Source organism: Chinchilla lanigera, unplaced genomic scaffold, assembly GCF_000276665.1.
Source record: "Chinchilla lanigera isolate Chin_1 unplaced genomic scaffold, ChiLan1.0 scaffold00089, whole genome shotgun sequence".
NCBI classification, from domain to species: Eukaryota; Metazoa; Chordata; class Mammalia; order Rodentia; family Chinchillidae; genus Chinchilla; species Chinchilla lanigera.
The window spans coordinates 8134172-8147804 of record NW_004955490.1 but is presented as its reverse complement, the minus strand read 5'-3'; the positions used below and the strand labels follow the sequence as shown (position 1 = coordinate 8147804).

The 13633-nt window shown below is 36.4% G+C and overlaps 1 protein-coding gene across 1 annotated transcript in view; it reads left to right on the top strand.

The window, feature by feature from the left end:
• Positions 1-13633, top strand: part of Mid2 (midline 2) — a 191142-nt gene that overhangs the window by 21108 nt on the left and 156401 nt on the right. The window contains exons 2-3 of the mRNA XM_005404684.2: positions 9854-9968; positions 10692-10780. The gene's annotated coding sequence lies outside the window, so the exon portion shown is untranslated. The remainder of the gene's footprint in view (positions 1-9853; positions 9969-10691; positions 10781-13633) is intronic.

Genomic DNA, 13633 nt, shown 5'->3' with positions numbered 1-13633 from the left:
ACAACAGCAATACAGTCATCACAGCTCTTCATATATATATTTATGTTTTGCCTTCCTTCTTTCTTTTTTCTTCTTTCCCTCATCCCAGTCATTCCTTCCTTTGAGCAGTTTCTTTCCCTATCCTATCATCTATTGTACGTTTTGAATTTTACCTAGTCTTTCAGGTCCCTACACCAAGAAGACAATATGATGTTTACACATGTGGGTCCGATTTATTTCATTTATGAGTATGGTCTCTAGTTGCATCCATTTACCCACAAAAGCCTTGAGTTTATCTTTTTAATAGCAGAGTACTACTCCATTATATAAAAATACAACAACTTTTTTATTCATTCCTCAGTGGATGGGCATCTGGGTTGTTTTCAAGATTTAGCTATGACAAATTGTGCTGCTATAAACATGGGTGCACATATATTGGTGTGGTATGATGTCTTTAATTCTTCTGGAAAAATACCCAGAAGGGGAATAGCTCGATAAAATGGGACTGCCAATCCTAGTTTTGTGAGGAATCTCCAAATTGATTTCCACAGTGGTTTCACCAATCTACACTCCCACCAGCAGTGGAGTAGGGTTCCTTTCTCTCCACAGCCTCTGCAGCATTTGTCATTGGTTGATTTCTTGATGATAGCCATTCTTTTCTGGGGTGGAATCTCAGTGTTGTTTTAATTTGCATTTTGTAAATGACTAATGACATTGAACATTTTTTCATGTATTTATTTGCCATTAGTATCTCTTCATTAGAGAAGTGTATTCATCTCAGATGCCCATTTTCGGATCTTTGAATTTGGGAGGCCTGATTATTTTAAATTCTTTATATGTCCTAGATAGAATCCTTTGTCTGAGGGGCAGTTGGCTAAAATTTTTTCCCAATTCGTGGGTTTTTTTTTTACTTTATTGGTGATTTCTTTAGATGTACAAACACTTTTCAGTAAGATAAGACCCCAGTTGTTGATTCTTTGAAGTATTTCCCATGCAGTTTGGTTTTTGTTCATGAACTCTCTGCCTACCCCGATGTCATCAAGATTTTTACCTACTTTCTCTTCCAATAAATTTAGTGTTTCTGTTTTAATATTTAGATCTTTGATCCATTTTGACTTTAATTTAGTGCATGGTGATAGACATGGGTCTAGTTTTAGTCTTTGGCATGTGGAAAGCCAGTTTTTCCAGCAAAATTTATTAAAGAGGCTATCTTCCTTCCATTGAATGTGTTTGGCCCCTTTGTCGAAGATAAGGTGACTGAGTGTGTTTGTAGTTGCATCTGTATCTTCTAATCTGTTCCATGGATCTTCAGGTCTGTTTTTGTGCCAGGACCATGCTGATTTTATCACAGTAGCTTTGTAATATAATTTTAAGTCAGGAATTGTGATGTGTCCTGCCTTTCCTTTGTTTCCCAAGATTGCTTTTGCTATTCTAGGCCTCTTCTGGTTCCAGATGAACCTTAGGAGTATTTTCTCTAGATCTGTGAGGTATACTAATGGTATTTTAATTGGGATTGCATTGAATCTGTGCAACAATTTTGGAAGTATGGCCATTTTCACAATGTTGGTTCTTCCTATCCATGAGCAAGGAATATCTTTCCATTTTCTGATATCCTCACCAATTTCTTTTTTCAGAGTACTATAGTTTTCACTGTCTAGACCTTTTACTTCTTTTGTTAGATTGATTCCTAAGTATTTCATCTTTTTAGATGCTATTGTGAAAGGTGTGGTTTCCCTAATTTCTCTCTCAGTCTGTTTGTTACTTGTGTACAGGAATGCTATTGACTTTTGTTTTTTTTTTTTTTGTTTTTTTGGTTTTTCTCCGGTACCGGGAACTGAACTCACGACCTTGCGCTTGCCAGGCAGGCGCTTTTTGCCGCTGAGCTAAATCCCCAGCCCCGCTATTGACTTTTGAGTGTTCACTTTGTATCCAGCTACACTACTGAATTTGGTTATTAAGTCCATGAGCCTTTTGGTGGAGTTTTTGGGGTCTTCTATGTAGAGAATCATGTCATCTGCGAATAACGACAATTTCACTTCTTCCTTTCCTATCCTTATTCCTTTTATTTCTCTCTCTTTCTAATTGCTTTAGCCAATATTTCCAGAACTATATTGAAAGGAGTGGTGACAGTGGACATCCTTGTCTTGTTCCTGATTTTAAAGTGAAAGCTTTCAATTTTTGACCATTTAGTATGATGTTAGCCATTGGTTTATCATAGATGGCTTTGATTAGCTTGAGGTAAAGGCCATCTATTCCTATTTTCTGTAGGGTTTTCAACATGAATGAGTGTTGAACTTTATCGGAGGCTTTTTCTGCATCAATGGAGATGATCATGTGAGTTTGGTCCTTGGCTCTATTGACATGGTGTATTACATTGATTGATTTGCATATATTGAACCATCCCTGCATTCTTGGTATGAATCCCACTTGGTTGTGGTGCATAATCTTCTTGATGACTTGTTGTACTCTGTTTGCTAGTATTTTGTTGAGAATTTTTGCATCTATAGTCATTAGGGAGATTAGTCTGTAGTTCTCTTTCTTGGTTGGGTCTTTCTCTGGTTTTGGTATCAGAATAATACTTGCCTCCAGGAATGAGCTGGGCAGAATTCCTTCCCTTTCAATTTCATTAAAGAGTTTGAGAAGAATTGGTGTTAAATCTTGCCTCAGTTGCTTATAGAATTCAGCTGTGACTCCGTCAGGACCCGGGGCTTTTCTTCTTTGACACGTTGTTAATAACATTCTCAATTTCACTGGCTGATATTTAGTTATTCAGGATTTTTATATCTTCTTCATTCAGCTTTGGTATATGTATCTAGAAATCTATCCATTTCCTCTGTGTCTTCCATGCTGTGAGAGTAAAGATTTTCAAAGTAGGTATTGATAATCTTCTGAATTTCTTCAGGATCTGTAGTGATTTCACCCCTTTCGTTCCTTATTGCATTCATTTCAGTTTTTCTTTCCTTTTTTGGATAAGGTTGGCTAGGGATTTATCTATTTTATTTATTCTTCCAGAGAAGCAACTCTTCAATTCATTAATTCTTTGTATTGTTTTTTTAGTCTCCATTGCGTTAATTTCTGCTCCGAGCTTTATAATTTCCTGCCTTCTTTGGGCTCTGGTTTGACTTGCTCTTCTTTTTCTAGGAACTTGAGGTGCAGCATAAGGTTGTTTATTTGTGCATGTTCTGTTTTCCTGAGGCGGGAGTTCACCTTTATAAATTTCCCTCTGAGGACTGCTTTCATTGCATCCCACAGGTTCCTGTAGGTTGTATTTCCATTTTTGTTTGATTGTAAATAGTGTTTAATCTCTACTTTGATTTTATCTGTGACCCATTGGTCGTTCAGGAGGATGTTATTTAATTTCCAACTGTTTATGGAGTTTTTGTCTTTTCTTTTGTCATTCATTTCCAATTTCATTGCACTATAGTCTGATAGTATACAAGGGATAATTTCAAGTGAACCTTCCAATTTTATCTCCTGTCACCCTTGCCTTGTCCTCTTTGCCGAAATGTTGCCAAGCTGAACACTTCATCATGCACTCATGCTTTTGTACACACTCTTCTGCCTGCCTAGAATGATTCCTTATCTTCCAATCCAGTGGTGATTAACCTTTTTTGGCACTAGGGACTAGTTTTATGGAAGATAATTTTTCTATGCATGGAGCAGAAGGGATGGTTTCAGGATGATTCAAACACATCATATTGTTGTGCACTGTATTTCTGTTATCATTGTGTTATAATATATAATGAAATTATTATACAACTCACTATAACGCAGAATCAGTGAGAGACCTGAAGTTGTTTTTCTGCAATTAGTTGATTCTGTCTGAGGGTGTGTTGTTTATATATGGTCTACTGTAATTTGGTTTTGTTTCTGCCACTGCAGAAAAACCAACTTCAGAAAATAGGATGTTAAAACAAAAGCAGGCTTTTCAGCTTTTTTGTGGCAATTTCAAGATATTTTGCCTTAACTTTAATCCAGACTGTATGGAAAATTGATGTTTTCTCAAAAAATATTTTTAAGGCCAGCATCATTTGCAATCTCGAGAAGCTGACCCTCTTCTACCATGGACAATGTCAATTCACCTTGCTTATTCACAAGTTGGTTACCGATCCATTCCTTCATCCTCAAGGGTCTTTTGTGGATGGAAAGTAAGGCTCAAACTCTTGAAAGCCAAAACAGGTTATTATGCAGCAACTAGGAGAAAGAACATCATGGCTCAGTCTTTGTCAATATCTCTGCTAATGTTTGAAACATATCAAAAGTCCTAATACTCATTTCACCTTCATAATTCTAGTTTGACATGAATGGATGTAAGTGAAGGGCATGTACTTTACTGCTGTTAATTTTAATCATATCCTGCAAAATGTTGGTGCAGTCAGTAATGTTTTTCAACTAGCCAGTACTTCTGTGTGGATGACACAGTGCATAGACTCACATTCAGAAGCCACATCTTTGACCCAAGTAGTGAAACCAGAAAGCCATCCAGTTATAGCGGCCATTCCATCCATGCATATACTGACACAGATGACTGATTCAATTTGCCTGATCTGTAATCATTCAGAGGTTTAAATAGTTCTGTAGCTGTGGTATTGATTGGCAACAGAATTGTGCATAACAATATCCTTGTGCACATCCTCCTGAAAAATATATCCTGCAAAAAACAAACATTGTTGCCATGTTGTAAACACTGGTAGACTTGTCAACCGGGATTGTGTACCACAATGACTCATTAATCCTCTCTAACAATTGTTTCTCAATATATTTTCTGCTATTTCATCAATTCATTTATTTACGGTGTTAACTAAAGGAAGAACACATGCCACCATTTTTAATACAGCCTCTCTATTCATGACAGATGTCCTTAGAAGCTTGCATGGTCAACTCTTCACCAGTAGTAAAGGAATTCTTAGCTTTAGCAATGCAGTTAGCCACTAAACTCGAGGCTTTTATAGGTAAATGGTCACAACTAGAGACCATACTCATAAATGAAATAAATCAGACCTGCATGTGTAAGCAACATATTGTCTCACTAGTGTAAGAACCTGAAAGAGTGAATAAAAATTAGGAGGTATGATACACATTGTGAAACGCAAGGAAAATGCTCAAAAGTAAAGAGCAACTGGGATGAGGGAAAAAAGAAAAGAAAGAAGGGGAAAATTATGTATATATGTCTATACAGGATAGCTAACGTTGTACTACTGACTTATATTGCTTTATTGAAAGGAACAGTTAATGATTAATTATTTGATCAACCTTGCATGTCTATATTTGTTTTCCTGAATAACCACTTTGAAGTTATCAATATGTAATAGGATCATTGTTAATTTCCTGTCACCTTGTCTGTAATTTAGTATTGCTCATATTGTTCTTGTGGTATTTTGGAAATGGATGTCTATTTATTAATATGTTTTTGTTCTTTTATTTTTAAAATAAAAAAAGAATGATGCTCTTAGGGCAGACACATTTGATGAATTGGTATCCTTTAATAATTGCTTCTGTTCTTCGTGTGTATGTTTTTTCTTTTGAAAAACACCACAGACTTGTCTCTTTTTTGGACATAGGATCTTGCCATGTAGTTCAGATCTGCATTGAAATCACTATGTAGCCCAGGCTGTCCTCGAGCTCCCAGTGATCCTCCTGCCCCGGCCTCCCAAGTGCTGGGATTATAGGCGTGCACCACCATACTTGGCACAGTCTTGTGTTTTAATGTAGACTACTTCGTCTCCATGTGGCAAACCAGTTTTATAGGTTTCATGGCTTTATTGGATAGCCAGTTGCCATGTATATAAAGTGGGTTTGGAGTACAATACATCATTCAATGCAATAAACTGATAATTGAAGTAAGACTCTTGATATTTTCTTTTAAATATAGTTTTCTTTTTCCTGTTGGCAGTCTTAGAGTCTCCTGTTATCTTATTATTAGGTCTTTCCCCCACTACAAAGAAGCTCTCTGGTGACATTTGTTTGTTTACTCATTTTGGCTAGATTTAGCTTGTGGGTTTACCAAAACTGTGACTGAGACAAGTGCACAGTGAGGGAAAGAGGAGTGGAAGGATGTGATAAATAAAATAGTGAGCCATGTGCAGATTAAAATAAGTGTCAGATTCTGACTTAAAGTCAGTCAGCAGATGCAACTGTACAATTGAAGTACATCAACTCGCCACTGTGAAGTCTGCCACTAGAGCAGCTTAATTGTCACTTGTCTCTCACTGATGAAGTTTTGAAATGAGTCTGAAAGCCATTGATTTAGTATGGTTTCTATGCAATCAAAAACCTCTCTGCTAATGTTAATCTGCATTTGCAGCCATTTCCCAGCACTAGCATCACTGCTTCAACTCCACCTCAGATCATCAGGCATTAGATTCTCATAAAGAACATGCAACCTAGATCCCTCACATGCATAGTTCACAGTAGGGTTGGTGCTGCTATGAGAATCTAATGGAATTAATGTAAGTGCTGTGGAGAGGCTATAAATACAGATGAGGCTTCACTTGTTCACAAGCTGCTCACCTCCTGTGCTGTGGCTTGGTTCTAACAGCCACAAACTGGTACTGGTCCATGACTCAGGGATTGGAGACCCGTGTTCTAGCCAAACCATTACTGACTTTCAAAATTGGACTCACAGTCTATCTGAATAGATACATAAGAAACTAGTGACAGTGACTTGCTTCTGCAGAGAATTGGGTTGTTGGGGCACAAGAGGAGGAAGAAGAATTACTTTGCCTATCCTTTTGGGCAATTTGAATTTACAATTCAAAAATAAATATAATTATCTTAAAAGGCTTATATATCATGGTCTCTAGAAATTTGTCTCCCTCTTGACCTCCTCCTGTATATTTTTTCACTCCCTTCCGTGTGCTCCTTGTAGGCCTATTATATGCCCCTAGACTAGAATAATCCCATTATATTTTAATTTATTTTATAAGCTGTCTTTGTCTCCAGATTGTGAGCTCCTTGTGGGAAGGGGTACATCCTCAGAATCTAACAGTGCCCCATAATTGTTGGTTGAATGAAGAAATGAATGAAGAAAGGGATAAAGTATGGGATCCCCCAATTATAATATAGAGCTCTTAAGCTGATGCTCCTTCCAGATCTCCTCACTGTGCAGTTTTGCCATGTGGTGACGCTAAAAATAAACCTTTTCATTAATTCTTGTTAATTATCATCCATCATTTTGTCAGTTTGGGCCCTTGCCTCCTCTGAGACTACCTAAATCATTCCAGAATCCCTCTTACCATTATGTTGTTGGTTCATTTAAGAAGTATTTGTATGTCTTATTCTGAGTCACTGAATAATCAGAGTAATTTATATAAAGCCTACCACTTATTGAATACATGCAGTATGTCAAGCAGTGTGTTTTATGCTTTTATATATGGCACTGTCACAGAATTTGCTGCAAGCTGGGTATTTTCGTCTCCAGTTTATGGATGAGGAAATTGAAATCTGTATAGTTAAGTACCTTGCCCAGAGCCACACTGCTAATAAATGATGAAGCTGAGATTTGAACCAAGTTCTTTAGATTTCAAAATTCATACTTGATTCATAATATCACACAGATTAAAAAGATCCTTTCCACTGTTTGACTACCAGGCAAGAGGCTCTCCTAGGTGGTCTTGAATCTATTGGTGTCTAGTGCTTATTGTCCCTTAAAGCAGCACTTTAAATGACTCAGGCCATTTTGAATGCTCTTGCTTGTAGTGAGCCAAAATTAGAAATGACCCAGGAATAGGATCTTTTGGCTCTGAGTACAACTTCCCTTCCATTATGACAAAACTGTTCCTTCACTTTCTTTTGGCTACAGTTGTTTGACTAGTTACCGGTTTATCTCAACAAACAGCTCAAACATCTGGCTTATATTTTGCCATCTCATCCACAAGGAAATTACAGAAAACTTTGTCCAATGACTGGATGAAATGAAATCCCCTATAGCTATCACATTGCCCGATTTGCCAATCTAGTAACCAGATGAAAAAACAAAACAAAAAAGGAAATGAAGTCTGGGGGGGGGGATATTTGTTTTTTAATGGAGCAATTTGTCAATGACTCAAAGTAATGAGTTTCCAGTGGCATACTTTCAGACATCATTGATAGGCTGTCAGAAAGATGATTTTTTGGGCAAAGGGCTTCCTACTGCTCTTCAAATGATACTTAAATAGGCAGGGCCTCCAATTTTCATTGCTTTGAATTGTATAGCACTGTTTTTCCCACCTGATATGTTTTTAGGCTTTGATTTCAATTTTTATGCTTTTATTTGTTTTTACTGTATTCTGCCTTTGCACATGTTTCTCTGCTTGGTTCATTCATAAACCTCTACATCCCCCAACCTCTAAGGCACACATCCACACACAACACACACCCTCCTTGTCCTCTGAGAATTTGTGCATGCAGCTCCTCCTCTAGAAACATTCTTTGTTGTTCCCAAATTGGGTTAGCTGCTTTTTCTGCTGTGTGATCTAGTGGAAATTGCACACAGTGCCTGGTATGAAATACAGACCCTATAAATTTTGGTTTCTTCCTCCTCTTCCCCCAGACGTACCTTTAACACAGTATTTATCACATTGTGTTGTATTTTTTGTCTGACTTCGTCACTCAATTATTAACTCATTCATTCATCTGTTCATTCAACAGATTTATTGCAGTTCTACTGTGTATGCAAGTTATATCATGCCTGGGTTACAGTGATTTCTAAGAATTTTACTCTCATTGTGTCTTGTAATTATTGTATAGCACCTACCATAATTTCTGGCAAATAGAATGCTCATTTAATGTTTGTGAAGGGAATGCAGTTTCTCAGAAGAGTTTCTGAAAATTTTGTCCTTGCTTGATTTAAAGTTGGATCACTGAGGGGCACAGGTTAAAATGTCAAGTCCGGGGTCTCTCTCCAAATCGGAATCAGAATCTCTTAAAGTCAGACTGTAAGAATTTGCATTAAATTTAAGTTTAGTTTCAGGTATTTCTTTCACATTCAAATATGGAAACCACTGCAAAATAGGAAAGGGAAAGAGGAAACTAATGTCTTCTTTTGAAAAATATGGATAGAATCAATTGAATCATTATAAAAATGCATCTGACTTCTGTAAGTAAATTTAGTAAACAAAGAAAAGGGCATTTGTTAAAATTCTCTAAAAAAGGTTTTAAAATAGACTTGGGATATACAAGTAATTAAATAAAAGTCTAAAGTCTAAGATGACATATGGAATTATTGCTAATAAAATCTAATCTTAATTTAGGTCACATTTATGACACCAATGAGTTTTCACTTTTTTATAGAATTACTTGTATACTTGATAATATACAGCAACTCTTTCTATGACTTGACAATATTATATATTGATTCCCATTTAATAGATTTGAATTGCAAATTACCAGAGTATGTCCAAATAACATTTGTGCCCTTTTTTCAGTACTGGAGATTGAACCCTGGGCCTCTTGTATGCTATACAAACACTCTACCACAGAGCTGTAGCCTGAGCCCAGTATTTGTACTTTTGACATATTACATATGTGATTTATCTGATGCCTAGTCCTTGATGAGGGATGGTAGTACTCATTCTCCATGAGATCTTGATCCACATAACTGTCATATGTCATATTTTCCATAAGTATACTGTTTTTAAAGTGTTCTTTGGTGACAGGTTAAGTAGATAAGATTTAAGTTAACCAAGGCCAGACAGACTCAGGCAGACTTTAAAAGTTGGATTTTGTGATTATGTTCCTGGGCCTGCAACTGTTCATTTTTACCTTGCCTTGACATGATCTTCAGTTCAAGAGCTGAGCTGTCCTTGCATTCAGACACAGATGTCTTAAATATCCACAAGTTTATATCTCTGTTTCCCTCTCAGTAACTTCTTTTTTAATTTCAAACTTCACTTAGAGTTTCACTGGTTGTGGCACTGCTATCAAGCTGGACTGAAAACTGCCGTTTGTACACTGTTGCACCATATTGAACAACTTGACAGTTCTAAGTAGAGATTTCTTTGTGGAGCTGAGTAAGTATCAGGACCAGCATTTCCATTGTGATAGTCATAAGAGTGAAAAATTTCTGAGAGGAAGCTTCGCATTGTGTGTGTGGAATCTTTCTTTTTATACAACCAAGGAGAAAATATATGAATTTTTTAACAGAGGTGGTGGTCTCAAAAATTTTAATTCCATTTGGCCCTGTTATTCCTTTATTAAGTATCTTCCTGAAAGAGTTAAAGACATATTATAGCATATTAATGTTTGTAGCAGCATAATTCTTAATAGCTAAATCTTGGAATCCCCCTGTATATCCATCAATAGATGAATGAGTAGAGAAAATATGATATTTATGCACAATGATGTACTACTGTGCTATAAAGACATTTGAGTCATTTGTAGGATAATGAGTAGACCTTGAAAACATAATGTCAAGTGTAATAAATCAGACACATAAGCTTAAATGCCATAGGTTTATCTTATGAGAAATTCAAAGTGTGGAAAAAGTAAAGAGCAAAATGAAAGACAGGTAAGATGAAATAGAGAGATAGATCTTTTGCAAATGGAAAGGGGGCCAATAGATGGAGGAAAGAGAGAAGACAAAAAGGAATTAAAATGTGTCACACACATGTACAACATGTTCACAATTAACACAGTCATTATGTACCACAAAATGTACTAATAATTTTTTTAAAAGAAGTTACTTATTGGCTTGAATAGAATAAAGAAATTGGCGTGTGCTTTCTGTTTTGTAGAATATCGTAATAGAGCTGTTGCTGAAAAGGCTATGAAGTTCTTAAACAGGACCTGCCTGGATGATCTTATCATTTGCACAGATTCGGGGGTAGGTTTTAGAGGGCACACACTATGACTGGGGCCATTTGGAGGCCAGGTAAGAGATGAATTTCCTGAAGAATTTGATACTGATTGTCTCAGTTGCTTTCTTGTTACTGAGACACAAGATCCAACACACACAATTGTAAGGATGAAAGGTTTATTTCAGCTCAAAGTTTGTAGAGGTTTCAGTTCATAGTCTGTTGGCTCCAAGGCAGGGTGGCATGGCAGAGGATGCTTGCTTATTGCATGATAGTGAAGCAGAGAATGTGAACAAGAGAGGAGGGAGATAGGCCTTCCAGGCCATGCCCCTAGTGATCCACCTCTTCACGGCAGTCTTCACCACCCGAAAGCCCATCTATGAGAGCATGAGGATTTGGTGGGCCGTCTAGCTAGAAACCATAACACTGATAGGGAGACTTTGTAAAAAGGTTCAGCCAGCAATAGCAGAGAACTCACTTGAGAAAACCTTGCAGCTCAAACTTTTGAAAAGTCTATTAAATAACAATACCAGGTCTTCAAATAATCCAATTTATAGCAATTTTAAATTACCTTCATTGCTAAGTAGAAATAATTTTGATATATTTTTCTCTCTGAAAAATTATTAAATGATACAAAGTAAAATCTTTTTATTCTCATCTTAATTTTGAAGGTGGTTGTCAAATCAAATTCAAGGGGATCCCGGTTTGCCCATCAGGTGTTGAAAAGTGAAGTGTTCATCAGGAATGAATTAGGTGTGTAAGGTCTGAATCCTCCAAAGCACAATTTCCCTTTCAGGGAGATTTCAGTTGGATTCTTATGACCATGTTCTCAGAACCCACAGTGATCACTTTTTACAGGCTGTGGAAATTAAAGTCAAATAAAAGGACATTTAAAAAAATTAGTAAAGAAGTACAAGCACATTATTTTAAACCATAGAAAGAAACCTGGAAGAGCCAGGCATAGTGGTATATGTCTATAATTTTAGCTACTCAGGAGGCTCAAGCAGGAAGATAGCAACTTTGAGGTCACTTAGCAAGGCAATTTAGTGAGGGCATGCCTCAAAATAAAAATAATAAAAGGGCTGGAGATATAGCTCAGCACTCCATAGCTTCCATCCCTAGTACCAAAAAAAAGTCTGAAGAATTTATGATGAAAGCATAAATCTTCCTCCCTACCCCTTTCTATCCTAGGCCTGTTCCTTATGTAGTAAGTTTTGAGCAGATATTTGTTTGTTTCTTAATAGTTTCATAACTTTCTAAACAACATAAATACTTATTTTCCTTTCTATTTTAGTTTATTAGTACATATGTGTAGTATATAATATTTACATTCTTTGTGGGAAGTTGGTACATGTACATAACACATTTTAATTCCTTTTTTCATCCCTTTTCCCTTCCCTCCCAACCCTCTCTACCCATCCCCTCACCCTCTTCCTTTTTTTTTGTACATGTTTGCAGTACATAATATTCACATTCCTTGTGTGGAGTTGATTCATGTACATAACACATCCCAATTATTTTTTTATCATACCTTATCCCTTTCCTTTCTCCCCTTCCCTCCATCTCTTGATCCTCTTCCCCTTTGAAAATGAAGATAACCTTGAGTCATTTATAGGAAAATGGATGCACCTTGACATCATAATGTTAAGTTAAATAAATGAAATACACAAGCTTAAATATCACATGGTTTCTCTTACGTGAGAAATCCAGAGTAAAAAAGTTATTTATTTTTATTTGAAACATTATCTATTAACTTTCTGCCTTCATAAATGAAAATTTAGTTCACTCACCATCCCCATTTGTACTACTCTTTGCAGTCTCATTATAGTTTGCAGCACTTTATTTACTTTTGCAGATGATAGGCTAAATTATGTTGCAGTTAAGAAGCAGCCCCCAAAACTTCAGTAGCTTATAATCACTAAGGGCTTTTCCTCTTACTATATTTTCATTGCTAACTACCTGGGAGCTCTCTTCCATGTCCTGATTATTCTTCTTCTGGGGCCCAGACTGACAATACAACTGCTACAGAGGGAAAAACAGAGTGACAGAGTATCTGTTAGGTCTTCAAGCTTCCACCTGGAAATGATATGTACTGCCTTTGCTCACATTTTAGTTCTCAAAACGTGTTGCCAAGCCAGGCATAGTGGCACATTCCTATAATTCCAGCATTCTGGGAGGCTGAGGCAGGAGGGTCACAAGTTTGATCACAACTTAGTGACTTAGAGAGATCTTGTCTCAAAAATAAAAATTATTCAAAAAGGCCTGGGCATGTAGCTTAATGCAGAAGCCTTGAGTTCAATCCCAAGTACTACCAAGAAAAAAGATATGCTGTCAAAAATGACTGAGGGGCTTGGGAAATATCTGTAGGAACCCCAAATACAAGAGACAGTCTTGAAACATTAATATAAGTAAACTTCCATCTTTGTTTTATCACATAGTACTCTCCTCACTTTGTAAGATGAAGATGCTAATCCTCTTTTGCTTTTCCTTCATCTCTCCTTCCTTTCTACTTCCCAGTTTCTTTCATCTATATTTTAAACTTTACATTGTCAAGTTGCTAATTGTTATCCATGCTCTGTCTTTTAATTCCAAAAGATGAAAATTAGTAAACAGTATTTTATTTTTGTGACTATGTAAATATTTTTCTCTGCAAAATCTAAGAGATTCCAACAATTATATCCTTCCCTCTGACATTTAAAAATCTTTCTGTACTTCTTATGTTACTTACCTTTATTGTATCATTTATTTTCCTTCAAACCCTCCATAAAATTGAGTGTTTTATAGAAACTTCCTTATTTTTCTTTCTGCAATCTATTATCATGCCCCAGTCTGGATTTGTGATTGTCTTGTGCAGGGTTTCTTTTTTTTTTTTTTTTTTTTTT